The sequence below is a fragment of the Dermochelys coriacea genome, chromosome 15, assembly GCF_009764565.3.
Source record: "Dermochelys coriacea isolate rDerCor1 chromosome 15, rDerCor1.pri.v4, whole genome shotgun sequence".
NCBI classification, from domain to species: Eukaryota; Metazoa; Chordata; order Testudines; family Dermochelyidae; genus Dermochelys; species Dermochelys coriacea.
In genome coordinates this window covers 21,549,323-21,562,235 of record NC_050082.1, presented here as the reverse complement: position 1 = coordinate 21,562,235, position 12,913 = coordinate 21,549,323, and the positions used below count along the sequence as shown (strand labels likewise).

At 43.8% G+C, this 12,913-nt stretch overlaps 1 protein-coding gene across 2 annotated transcripts in view; it reads right to left on the bottom strand.

Annotated features, from left to right (window-relative positions):
- The window catches only part of TMEM132D (transmembrane protein 132D), a 416,624-nt gene that overhangs the window by 235,097 nt on the left and 168,614 nt on the right, over positions 1-12,913 (bottom strand). The window lies entirely within an intron of this gene.

The window sequence follows — 12,913 nt, the reverse complement described above, 5'->3', positions numbered from 1 at the left end:
ACAAATGGGTTGTCCAATTTCAATGGGACTACTTACATGCACAAAGTTAAGTAAGTACACAAAATTATGCATGTACCTGTTTGCAAGATTGTGGCTTGTTTGCAAGATGGTGATGGGAGTGGTGAAGACTAGAAAGCCTTGGCTAAAAAGGGGGACAGAGACACATTTCCTGGTTCTTATGCAATATCCCAATGCAGCTGATTTGAGGTTACCAGTGCTGCAGCAAAAATAGTTAATTTAGGAATCTGTTTTCTTTCTTTTGTTTTTTAACTTCCGATTTTGTGACCCCTAATTCTCTCTTCTTTCCCCCCGCCCACAAAAACATCTAAATGTGTGCACTAAGCCACATTGGCATTGTCCCTTTTTACTCCAGCTTTATTTAATGCTGGTGAATTGGGAGTTTCCAGTGATGTCATATTTTGGCTTTCAACGTTTTTTGTTTTTTTTTTTAAATAAAAAATGTTGCGGTCAAATATCCCAACCCATGAGATGTCACGAGATGCCAATTTAATTACAAATTAAATATACAAAATCTCATATTCAAAATGCATTCAGCATGTTTTCATTAAGAAAACAAAAAGAATGTGAGTGATACTTTTTGCAAACACAGAGATGTCATGAACAGTAGAAAGCATTACTGGCTCTCCCTCTCGACAAGACTTCCTATGGAATCTTTTAAGAACAGATTCCTGACAGAGTAAAAAGGGGCATGGGATTCTTTCTATAGAATCTCCTTCCTTTGAGGTTTTTAAGGTCAGGCTTGACAAAGCCCTGTCTGAGATGATTTAGTTGGGGATTGGTCCTGCTTTGAGCAGGGGGTTGGACTAGATGACCTCCTGAGGTCCCTTCCAACCCTGATATTCTATGATTCTATGATTCTGACTGGAGGTGATAGATGGTATCTTTTTTATTCTTCTGATAGCACAATGGTAGCTATTGCTATTTAGCAATTTCCTTAGCACATCAGTAGGGATTATGATGTGGAGACCAGATAATTTGTACTCAGAGTCTTCTATGCCAATTTCACAATATGCTGTATCATATGCAGCATGCACTGTCCATTCATAGTTATAAAGATCCCTCAGGAAGACGCACCAATGGCCTGATCAGAGCTTGAGAAATTAACGTGCAGGCCAGGCAGGTTTACTAGAGAGCATGTGCCAGAGAAAGGAAAACAAGGCAAGGCGGATGGAAACTGATGCCAGTCTGCAACTTCAGCTAGTCCCAATGACTTTAGTGATGGGAAATTTCTGTCCCTGCTCTGCCTACTTTCTGTCCCACCAGTGAGAACTAACGGAAGACCCACATGGGAGTTAGGAGCCGAAATGTTGTTCATGAGCTGGGCCTAAATGATTTCATTGGGTGTTGTGGGTGCGCAGCACCTCTCGGGATCAGGCAGCTGTGACAATGAATTCACACATTCATACTGCCATACGCACACCTGGTGCAGCTTTCCAGAGTGGTCACCAAAACAGTACTGCTAATTATAGCATGCCACTGTGGGATTAGGACATTGTGAAGGGACTCGTATTGGAAAATCAGTCTGCATCATTGCTGCCCCACACAATCATTGACATCAGTACAAAATGGGTATGAATCTACATAAGGCACTTATATGTGCACATACACCCCATTACCATAGTAAGCACCTCAACACCCTGTGAGGCGAGGAAGTGCTGTTTACCCCATTTTGCAGTTGGAAAACTGATGCACAGAAATGCTAAACAACTTGTCCAAGGTCACACAGAAAATCTGTGGCAGTGCAGGAGCTTGAACCCAGGTCTCCCACATCCTAGGCTAGCACCGTAACTATTAGCCAGACCATCTTTCCTCTCTAGCATACTAGTAGCCTTTTACATCCACAGTTCACTGGTGTAAATTCTCTTTTACACTGCCTTAGTGTAAATGAGAATTGAAGCCAATGTCTCAGTTCTGCTAAAGAAGTGGCCACAGACTTAGAAGAAATCTTCTGTTTCCATAGAAAAACAATTTTAAAAGTACCAAAAAATACAGCTGCAGCCACTACCTCTCTCCTTTGTTATCTTCTATCTGCATTTCTTTAAGAGACGGTGTGGTGAAGCAAAGCAGCAGGATGGACACACAAACAGAGAGACAACTTGAGCTTGTTTACCCTTGACATTCACTTCTGATGTTTCAACACAAACAGGGGCTCTTGCATGCCTTCCCAGAGTAATTGAAGTCTAAGGCTGAGAATTTCTTTAGAAGGGTTTTGATAAGGTCTAATTTAGTCATCTATTACAAGTCCTAAACCTTTAATTTTACTGAAAACAATAATAGAACTAGATTGCTGTTTTCTGCAGAATTAGAGGTTACTAGCTCTTTTTAGTGCAGTCAGTTATACATGCTCCTGTAATTACCACTGAAGCTTTGACTCCAACAAAAGCCAGTTCATTCATTTTCTCAGGAGCGTCCTCGTATTTTGTTTGCCAATATTGCACTGCAGAATTCTCTTCACCCAATTTACCTTGACACTTACACTTAATTACAAAGGAGTGACCTGGAAGAGATTGGGTTAATGCCAACAAAAGGTACATTATTTGTCAACAAACAGACCTAAAACTGAAGGAACTTGAAGCTTTTATATGACTGTTGTCAGGCTTCAATTTACTTCTTCCAAATCTTTTTTTAAATTTGTGTCTGACTGCTATGGTTACAAGGCAAGCTGTGTTTTAGATACCTTTGCAGCCCCTCTTGAACGCACCCCACAGGCATCTCTTCTTGCATCTCTCTCAGGGAAAAAAACCCTACAGTTCAACCACATTTGGACTGGATTTCTGGGTTGCAGCCCCCCCTGTAACACAACAGGCCCAAAGGTATTTGAAATCTGCAAGAAAACTTCTCTCTGGGAGCCTTTGATCCACTGGGGTTGACGTGATCCCAAAACAACTTCAAAACAAACGTATTGTTTATTCACCCACAGATATATAAAAAGCAGAGAAATAGTCAAAACAACAAATGTTTATGCCCATCTGTTCTCACCTACACTTTATCCCTTCCTTGTAAGTTTTTGATAAATTCCATTCAGCCCAGACCCCTTACTTTTGGGCTGGGAAAAACACACTGTGTTGCCATATTCTCTCATTATGGTGTGTCTAAACTGCTTTGTTAACCTGGGTGATTGGCAACCGGGTCTGAGCACCTACGTTAGCCTAGACCAGGTGCGAGCATCCCCACGGCAAAGCTCTACCCAGGTTACTGTGTCCTCTCTGTTTCTGCACTCACCCAGGTGCATCTGGGAGCATTTCCTGTTGTTCTTTGTACTGAGATACTTTAGGATATTTTCCAAGTCAATTGTGGGAGAACTTATCTGTCCATCAGTGGAAATCATGGGATGGCATTGGAGCACTATCAGCACTCAAGAGATTTTGCCTGCAACCTCATTGCAAAATGGATAGCTTACAGCATGAGTTAAAGATGGAGACTGGGTTCTAACCCTCACTCCCATCTTGGTAAACTAGCTTGGTCTTAAAGCACCTCCTAGCCTGGGTCAGAGGTCTGTCTGTGTGGATGGTAGGTGGGCTTTTGCCAATACCTGGGAAAGAACCAAGATTAACTGTGCAGTGAAGATGAACCCTCTGTCAGAGGCTCACCTCCAACAGCTGCTGCCAATTCCCCCTCCTTCCTCTCTAAGCAGGAGCCTTAAACTGTTTAGTGTCCCTTTGATCTTAGGCTGTGACCTTGGAAAAATAAGCCTCTTAACCTGGCTACAAACAGGCAGGTAGGTATTTCCCCCTTGTTTTCCTATATTTTATCTCATTATTTCATTTCCTGTTTGTTTACCCCTAACATCCTCCTTTGATTTAAATTCATGCAGATGGGCAGAACAATGTCAAGCAATTAAACTGAGGTAAATATGACATTTTAAACACAGCACAGATATCGCCTTCATTCGCCACATTGACTCACAGTTCTCAGCATGTCCAGCGGAGGACAGAGTCAGGGACCACATGACAAGCACATTTAGTCACTCATTGCAGACTTCATAAGCTTGGTCTACACTACAGAGTTAGGTCAATGTAAAGTAGCTTACATTGACCTAATTATGTCAGTGTCTTCACTACAGCTTTGCTTCCGCCGATGTAAGTGCCCTACTACACTGACATCATAACTCCACCCCCACAAGAGGCATAGGGCTTATGTTGGTGTAGTTAGGGCAACGCAGCATATGTATAGACCAGGGGTCGGCAACCTTTCAGAAGTGGTGTGCCGAGTCTTCATTTATTCACTCTAATTTAAGGTTTCGTGTGCCAGTCATACATTCTAACGTTTTTATAAGGTCTCTCTCTATAAGTCTATATTATATAACTAAACTACTGTTGTATGTAAAGTAAACAAAGTTTTTAAAATGTTTAAGAGGCTTCATTTAAAATTTAATTAAAATGCAGATCTTATCAATTTACTACAGTGGTTCTTAACCTGGGGTACACGCCCCCTGGGGGTCCGAGATGCCCTTTCTGGGGGTGCGAAACATGCAAGATTTTTTTAGAAGGTAAATCATCGAAAACACAAATTAAGCACAGGGACATAAATACAACTACTTTATTTCATCAAACCTATGTATCTATCAACATTATACATTTTTTAACGATTACTGTAATATACAAAGTTTTTAAGTTTTCAAGTTTTCAAGCTAACTGTAGTGTAATTTTTGATAAGGGCTGCAGAGCGCTGGGCCCAGGCAAGGAGCAGAGCCCTGGACTGGCTGCCGGTACCCCAAGCCGGCAGGAGGGCTGAGCAGGGTTGGAGGCCCGGACCCTGGCTGGAACCCCAGACCAGCAGCGAGGTGAGCGGGGCAGGCGGCTGGTATCCCAGGCCAGTAGCAGGCTGAGCGAGGCTGATGGCCAGGACCCCGGCTGGCAAGAGGCCGGTGGCTGGAACCCCAGACTGTCAGTGGGCTGAGCTGAGTGGCGGACAGAACCCCAGACTGGCAGCGGCTCACCTGCTGCTGGTCTGGGGTTCCACTGGCTCCTGCCAGCTGGGTCCTGGCCCTCAGCCCCACTCAGCCTGCTGCTGATCAGGGGTTCCCTTCACCCAGGCTGGCAGCGGGCTGAGCGGGGCTGGCGGCCAGGACCCTGGCTGGCAGCAGCATGCTAGTAAAAATCGGCTCGCGTGCCACAGGTTGCCGACCCCTGGTATAGACACCGCATTAGTTACATTGGCTGTTGTCTGTCATTCTTATCAATTTCATGGCTCCATGCTGGAACCGTGACATTGACAAGAAAGTCGGGATGTCATCGGGGTGAGTGGGGAGCTCCAGCTAGAGCCACACTGCCCCCGGACTCCCCACTCCCAGCCACGTGGTGCCCGCCCTGCTCCCCACTCGGAGCCTGGCTGCCCCCCCGGGCTCCCAGCCAGACTGTGCTGGCCCTGCTCCCCACTCGGAGCCAGACTGCCCCCTGGGATCCCCGCTCCCAGCCAGGCTGTACCCACCCAGCTTCCAACTCCTCACTGGGGGAGGGTGGGGAGTCGGGTGGGCACAGCCTGGCTGGGAGTGGGGAGCCCAGGGGCAGCGGGGCTGCTGCCTAGAGGCTCCCCACAGAGAGCGCTGGTACTGCCCAGAGGCTCCTGGCTCCCTCTCCCCACTGCTGGGAACCTTCCCCCCCCCCCCCCCCGAAGGATCTCGGCTCCCCACCACCCACCTGGTTTTACTAATATACGGGGGAGGGGGGAAATCGAGAGAGAGACCAACCAACCAGCCAAAGACATCCCCCTGCTCCTCAGCTCTGCATGTTCAATAACCATTCAGTCAAGAAAAGTTTCTACTATCTATCCATATATTTTTCTGTGCTTTGCATCATTGTTTGCTTTATATAAACTATAGCATATTGTTTACTCCTGGTCTGCAGCTATGAAACTTTTGTAGAGCTTACCATCTTCTTCATAAATCAGTCTACATAAGCAACGCACTTGGGAGAATTCACCTACTGGAAACCAGTGAGTGCTGGCAGGGTGCGAGGCAAGAGAGGAGGAAGGTATAGCGGGAACTCCCTGAACTGATACATCACCCCTGAAATCAAACACGTTTTCCTAAGCACATAAAGACCGTGATTTCCCAATTCCATCTCATGACCCACTAAACATCACGTTTACTCCAGTGATAAAAAGAGGCTTCAAATCATGCAATTAAAATGTCGGAGCTGCCCCTTTTCATTTATCAAAGTATCTGTTTTAACATCTCCCAGTTTTCTTTGTAGTTTACAACAAGTTAGCACTTAGCTTTCAGCCTGTGTCATTACCGCAGGCTGGTAATGGCTGTGAAATTGTTGCTTAAGTGTTGTATAAAATGGAACAGATGGCTGGTGAAAAACAACAGTGGTACAGCATGAGTGCCGCTAAGTGCCCCGGTACAATGTCAACCAAGCACTGGGTCTGAAACACCAAGGGGAAATTAAAAAAAAAAAAAAAGGAGAGAGAGAGAGAGAGAATTCACTCTCCAGTAAAGGGAGATCAAAGACATGTTGTGCTTATGGCAGATATTCTGACTCTGACTCTGGCCAGGACTGTTCCTGTCCGCGACCCCTGAAGGCATTCTGCCTGCAACATGCCGATGTCATGCTACTGCTCGCTCTCCTCCCCCTGCAAAAAACCCACCAAAACATTTCTAAAAAAAGAGGTTTCAAATCTGTGAAATTGATTCTGGTTTTTGATTACTGCAGGTGCTCAAGGGAAAGACATGTAGAAAACTTTCCCAGGATAGGAAGCTACACTCACCATTTATAGAGTGCCTGTTAGCTGCTGTGCTTCCACAAGCTATCATCTCGTTTGGGGTGTCTGTTACAGTGCAATGGACAAATGTGTGTCAGAGTGGGTGGGGTGGGTGTAGATTTTCAAAAGCACAAGGTACCTGACTCCCACTGAGACTTTCAGTGGGTGCCTTGTTTCCCTTTGTGCCTTTGGAAGAGTGATGGGTTGCCCGTTCCTTTAAAGTCTCTAAACACACACTAAGGTTTCTCAAAAGTCTGTGAAACCATCCTTGGGTATTCATAACCATTTAATAAAGGATTCGAGGGGTCTGTTTTTTTCTCTGGTTACTTTTTAATCGCTCAGACGGTTCCAGGATATTGTACTGAACTGTCCACAGCAGTATCTGACTCCTAGAGAGGAGTTCCCCTCCTTTGCAGTGACAGCTGGAGGCACATGGGTGAGGGACCTTTACCAGTCCATGCAGGTTTTTAACGCCCAGCAGTCTGAATGGCTGGTTAGCCAAGCCAGCGGATGGTATCAGTTTGAATGGTCCATTGGAAGCACCCAACAGGCTAGATGTGAATGGGGAAAGGGTGGGGGTTTGACCCAGCTAAAAGGAAGGGCCGGGTTAGTAAACTGAAGGCTTTGGATAGTCGCAACTGAGAGTGAAGGAAAGTAGCAACTTGAGCCAGCAGCTAAATGCCCCCCCAGAAGCCACCTTGAGACCATTCGGGGTCTAACACCTGTCAAGTGACATACTAAATGACCTACTGCAGGATGGTGGCTGTGGGGGATTTGCTGGTACCAGCCTTTTTTTCCTTTCAAATAGTATCATTTTTTGCTCTAGCCCTGAACGATACTAGCTAGTCTATTTACCCCCCTCCCCCCACTAAAGCAGGATGACTCTTACTATAGATTTTTTTTTTTTTGGTGCTCTATTAAGTCTACATTTTAAGAGGCGGTATGGTCTGGAGCAGCAATTCTCAGAGTTTGGCCCCTGGGCCATCAAGTGCTCAGCAGAGCCCTTCTAGGTATAATGCTAATTAAACAGCTTGTGTCTTTACATCAGAACCACTTAATCAGAAAGTGCTTCTCTAGTTGGATTTTTTTTTTTTATTTTGCAGTAACAGAGCTGAGACCACACTGTCGAGCCAGACCTCTGGATAAGAAAAAACCTAGCAAGCAATTGAATAGTGTTGAGATGGGAAAGAACCTCAAAAAGAATGCCAGACAGACAGCGTAGGTAGGTCAGGGACAAAGCGAAGTGAAAGGTTCACAATGAAATCAGAAACTAGACGAAGAGTGATGGGTTGCAGCAGTTCCTTTAAACTTTGTAAACACACACTAAGGTTTCTCAAAAGTCTCGTAAACCCATCCTTGGGATGGAGGGAACTTCTCTATCTGCTTTAAGGTGTTGCTCCTAATAGTTAAAGCCTTCAGAGCACTAGGGCCTACCTATGTATGGGACCACCTGTTCCCTCACCATGACTGCTAGGGGTGAGCCTCTCTGAATCTGGGATATTCCCAATGGGCGGCTGTCTATCACAGAAGGCGTCTGAGTATAGCCATCTTTGAAGACCTCTCTCTTTGTACAAGCCTTTTCCTAATATTGTTGGTAGCAGACTAGACTGGCTGTATTTCTACCATAGGCAGAACTGATCAAATTATCCAGTGCAAATCAATAATGCAATGAGAAGTGGTTGGAACGTATGTTGTTCTCTTGGTATTTGTACTTTTAATTACATGTATAACATCTAAACAATACAGTGATGGGAACTTTATACATTCTTAAAGGACAAATTCTGCCTGATTTACCCCCATGGTTTTGCTTGCGTGCGGCTAATTCAGAGCAGAACATGGTCCTCACACAGATGTATGCCTTCGCATAGAAATCATGCAAAACCGTGACTTCCAGGTAAAGCACCGCCATTTTTAGTGAGTTTCACATTGAGACTTATTTGCATTTTAAAGACAGACCTTAAGAAACACAAAAGCTGTGTAGGTCAGGATAGATGCAGGATAGATGAGCCTCTAAGAAGTGAAATCCCCAAGGAGAGGATTTTCTTATTAGGAACTACCCTTCATATTTGAGGGTCTTTCCATAGGAGTGCAGGGTTGCCTCCATGCACCACCCCTTTGAACAAATAAAACTGGAATGTCCCTGCAGCACTTCTGAAAACCAGGCCAGTTTTTGGGCAGAGCCTTAATAAGGATCAAGGACCCTAATGTTAGGAACCCAGATTGGAAAGTTTTGGCCTTTAATTTTAGATCCGCTTTGGCTCAGTAAAAATAGTAGGATTTGGCCTTCGGACTGCATTGCAATGAGTTGGCTTTTTTCAAAGCTGATCCCTCCCCCCCACCCCCCAAGATACTTCATGTACAAATCAGCATTGCCAGTTTTTTTCAGAGAAGATGCCACAATGTTTCTCCAGGTTATACTAATAGCTTTGTTGATTGAAAATCTACAGCAGAAGTGAATTGGGAATCCCTTATAGATACTGATGGAGTTAGAATAATTTATGGAGAGTGGTCTAGCACAACATAAGCTATTTAAAGCTGTATAATATACCCACAAACTCTTATTAAGGTCTGTGGTTTTTAGCCCTGTGAGACAGAAAGCAGCTATCATTATGCACCACCATGAAAGCAGATTAAAATTAAATCAATCTGTTTATCTATGGGCTTGTAATGCAGCTTTCTCAAAACCTAACATATTCTCTATCTAATTAACATTTCAGGAGGAAAAACCATTCCACCCAGAACTTGAACAACCCCATTCAAATTGGGATATTAGAAAAAATAAGTCCCAAGAGGTTTTATAATCAAATGAAATTAGTAAAAGGGCACAAGACCAATTTAGGCCTCAGAAAATGAACTGTGCATGCCATGGAGTTAAATAAAATAGACGTCTTTGGAATACAGGTCGCTTGAGATGGGCAAAAACTATCTGTCTTACTTATGGTTCTGTGTTTGCATGGGTTTGGGGGCTTAGATTTTATTTTTGAAGTGTTCAGTCAGAAAATTAATATGAAAAGCATGTTTTGCAGGATGAAAATTAGACTAAAACCCACACATCCCTAGAGGATTAAAAGGCATACAAGTTGATTCAAAACAGAGGTAAATATCATGAGGATTGCTACTCTGACTTCCATCCATTTACTAGATAAACCCTTACAAACTTGGCCCCAGTTCTCAATGGGAATTGAGGGTTCTCAGAACCTTGCAGGACTAGGACCTTCAGGTTCCAATTGTTAATAAATGTTTGCCCTGATGAACAAGCGTGTTGCTTTATGATGTTGTGATGTAATCTCAGGACATATCACCACGCTGCAGTGCCGCTGCATCATGGCATGATATACCAAGACAAGATCACCGTGTTGTCACATGATATAATGATACAACATCACTGTGTCCCAAAACTGTTTTCATGAACCTTAAAAAGTTCTGAAAATCCACACAAGGTGCTCCTGATGGTGGCAACCCTATTGCTAATGTGCTATTTAAGTAAACATCTAGTCTATAAGGCTACTCCAGGTGGTTGTATGGAAACTAACATTATCTCCACATTTAAACAGGTTTGATCCCTCTACTCTCAATCCACACACAATGCGTTATTATCCAAAACTCACCCGTGTTCTAGGGTTTTCCTTTATTCTTCATTAACAACAAATGTGAGCCTTAATCTGAGCTGCCTTCTGAACTGGCTGTTCCAAGGGCTTTTCCTTGCAGTATGCCTTGTCTCTTTCCCAAGCTTTCCTTTGTCTTAGCAAAGCTCTTAACTTCTTACACTCCTGAGCTAGAGCTAATGAGACCAATGTGATCTAACTGTGTGAGTCATAGAATAGCTCTGCATCCCCATCAGGGTCCTGGCAGCTGACATGCAGGGACACCAGATATAAGGGGGAAAGGCAGGAAACGGTTTTGCTTCTGCTATCTCATTGCATAGCAATATGGCTGTTGGTAGCATCCTCCTGCTGCCTTCATGATGTTAACTGTACTTGATGCAAGCTGGATCGCAGAGCAGTGAGGAACAGGAAAATAGCAGCATTATACCTACAAGTGTCACATTATAGACATAGCTGCTACAAGCAAGCAAAACCTCATTCCTGGAATTAGCTAAGATACTGCTATTAGCAGTGATGGTGTTATAAACTAGGGACACTCTAATGAGGTTTTATTGCATTATAGGACAAAACCATGACCTGCCAATAGCCATGTATCAGCTGGAATTATGAGGCAAGCACTCAGGCGGTTTCAGAGAAGTGCCTGTCTTTGTGCTGTTGGTAGTTAGGGGACAGGCTGCAGAGGAAATTGATCTTCTCTTTATCCAAAGGCCATTCACAAATGCAATACCAGTAATGGTGACTCACTCTCACCTGTCACATCTGCATGCCACTTTTTCCAACCAGCAGCTGATAATTGGACAATTCAGTGTGACAGCAAAATATGTGAGTGTTCAAAGGAATGGAGGAGTGTGTTTATTTATAAAAATGGGAGCTGGAGATGAACAGCGCTGACCTACTGGTCTAGAGGAAGTTGGGGACCCTGCGGTTTGCTTCTGACTACAGCCAAAAAGAGATATTTAAAAATGTACGTGTATGCAAAAATATGATGCAAATTCTCAACTAGTTTTTTTTGCTAAGGTTGTTGTAAAAGAAAAAGGTGGAATAGCTCCAAAAGCTGTTTACCAGCCTGTGTAGCAAACTCATTCAGCCTGTAGCTACTTGGAATTTTAAATAAAATCCAATTCAGATTTAGGAATGGTTGGGAATAACAGCAATACCTCAAATTGCACTTTCATGAATAGATCTCAAAGCACTTTACAACAAACAAACCAATGTACACTGTGGACTGCACAGTGAGTGCAGGGTGAAGTGTCATTAGCTCTATTTTAAGATGGGGAAACTGAAGCCCAGACAGCTGAAGTGACTAACTCAAGATCTCATAGCAAGCCAGTGGCAGAGTTGGCCCCCTGAGTCCCAGTCCAGTGCACTATCCCCTGGGACACACCTCCTCCAAGGTATTACATAATTATCTGGATCAGAGGCTTCTACTCAAGGTTCCATTTACCATGGGAAATCAGGTAGAGACACTGCCTTTAATTGCCAGCATTTAGCAGATTTCCTCTTACTGACTTAACTCTTATCGACAGGCTCTCCACTCACTGCCCAGCTCTCCACTCCTAAAATCTGTGTTGCAGCTAGTTTGTTTGGTGTTCGGTTTTCTTGCTTTTTTTTCTTTAAACCAGTCCCCATCTCAGCAGACTCTGCCTTCCCTTGATCTGAATGAACTAACTGGATACAGACTGCCACTAAAAAGACAGCAAGAGGTTTAAGACCCAGGCTACAACAACAACAAAATTTTGCATTATATAGCACCTTTTATCTTAAAGAACCCCAGGACACTTTATAAAAATTCTAATAAATTTGCTAATGTGTGTAACTCTGCTCTCTAATGGATGGAATCAGAAATGCTCAATTATGGGTCATAGAGTCCTAAAAGTCCTACAGTTAATGGTGTAGTTCAAGTGATAGGGGCCAGTGCTTTGGGAGCCCAAGAAGGTGAAGTCTATCCCTGTCATCTAGCACAGTGACATCTCTGAATTCGTATATGGCCACAGTCACACTCTTGACATACAGATCAGTGTGGCGAGGTGATATAAAAAACTGCTTTACTAAGAAGCTTAATTTAAATTTCAGCAGGCTAACCCTGCGCTATTCCAAGTTTTCATCCACAACTCCTCCTTACAGGGTATGGAACGATGACGCACTCAACAAATGAAACAGAAGCGTGACCTCAACAGAATAAACCTAGACTGATCACTGAAAATGGGTCAGCACTGTTCCCTAGCAACTTCTGAGCACTGCAGATAATAAAGCATTTTGTGGGCAGTGCATACACCACACATACCTATACAAGAATCCCTTCGCCCACCACTGAAATGCAGCCACCTCTAGGGAGGAACACACCAGATATTTAACAGAGAACTAATGTCAAAAAGTGAGGAAGAATACTGTATCCAGTTGAAACAACATATCCATTAACCTTTTACTTCCAATGGGCCCTTATCTCCTATATTTGTCCTCTATTCAACAACAAGTATGTGAGATGCTCAGGCTAGACACAGCATAAGGAAGAAGAAGAAACACAACTTAATCCTTGCAGCAAATACAAAGCCTGATTCTGCAAATCCTTACTCACATTGAAT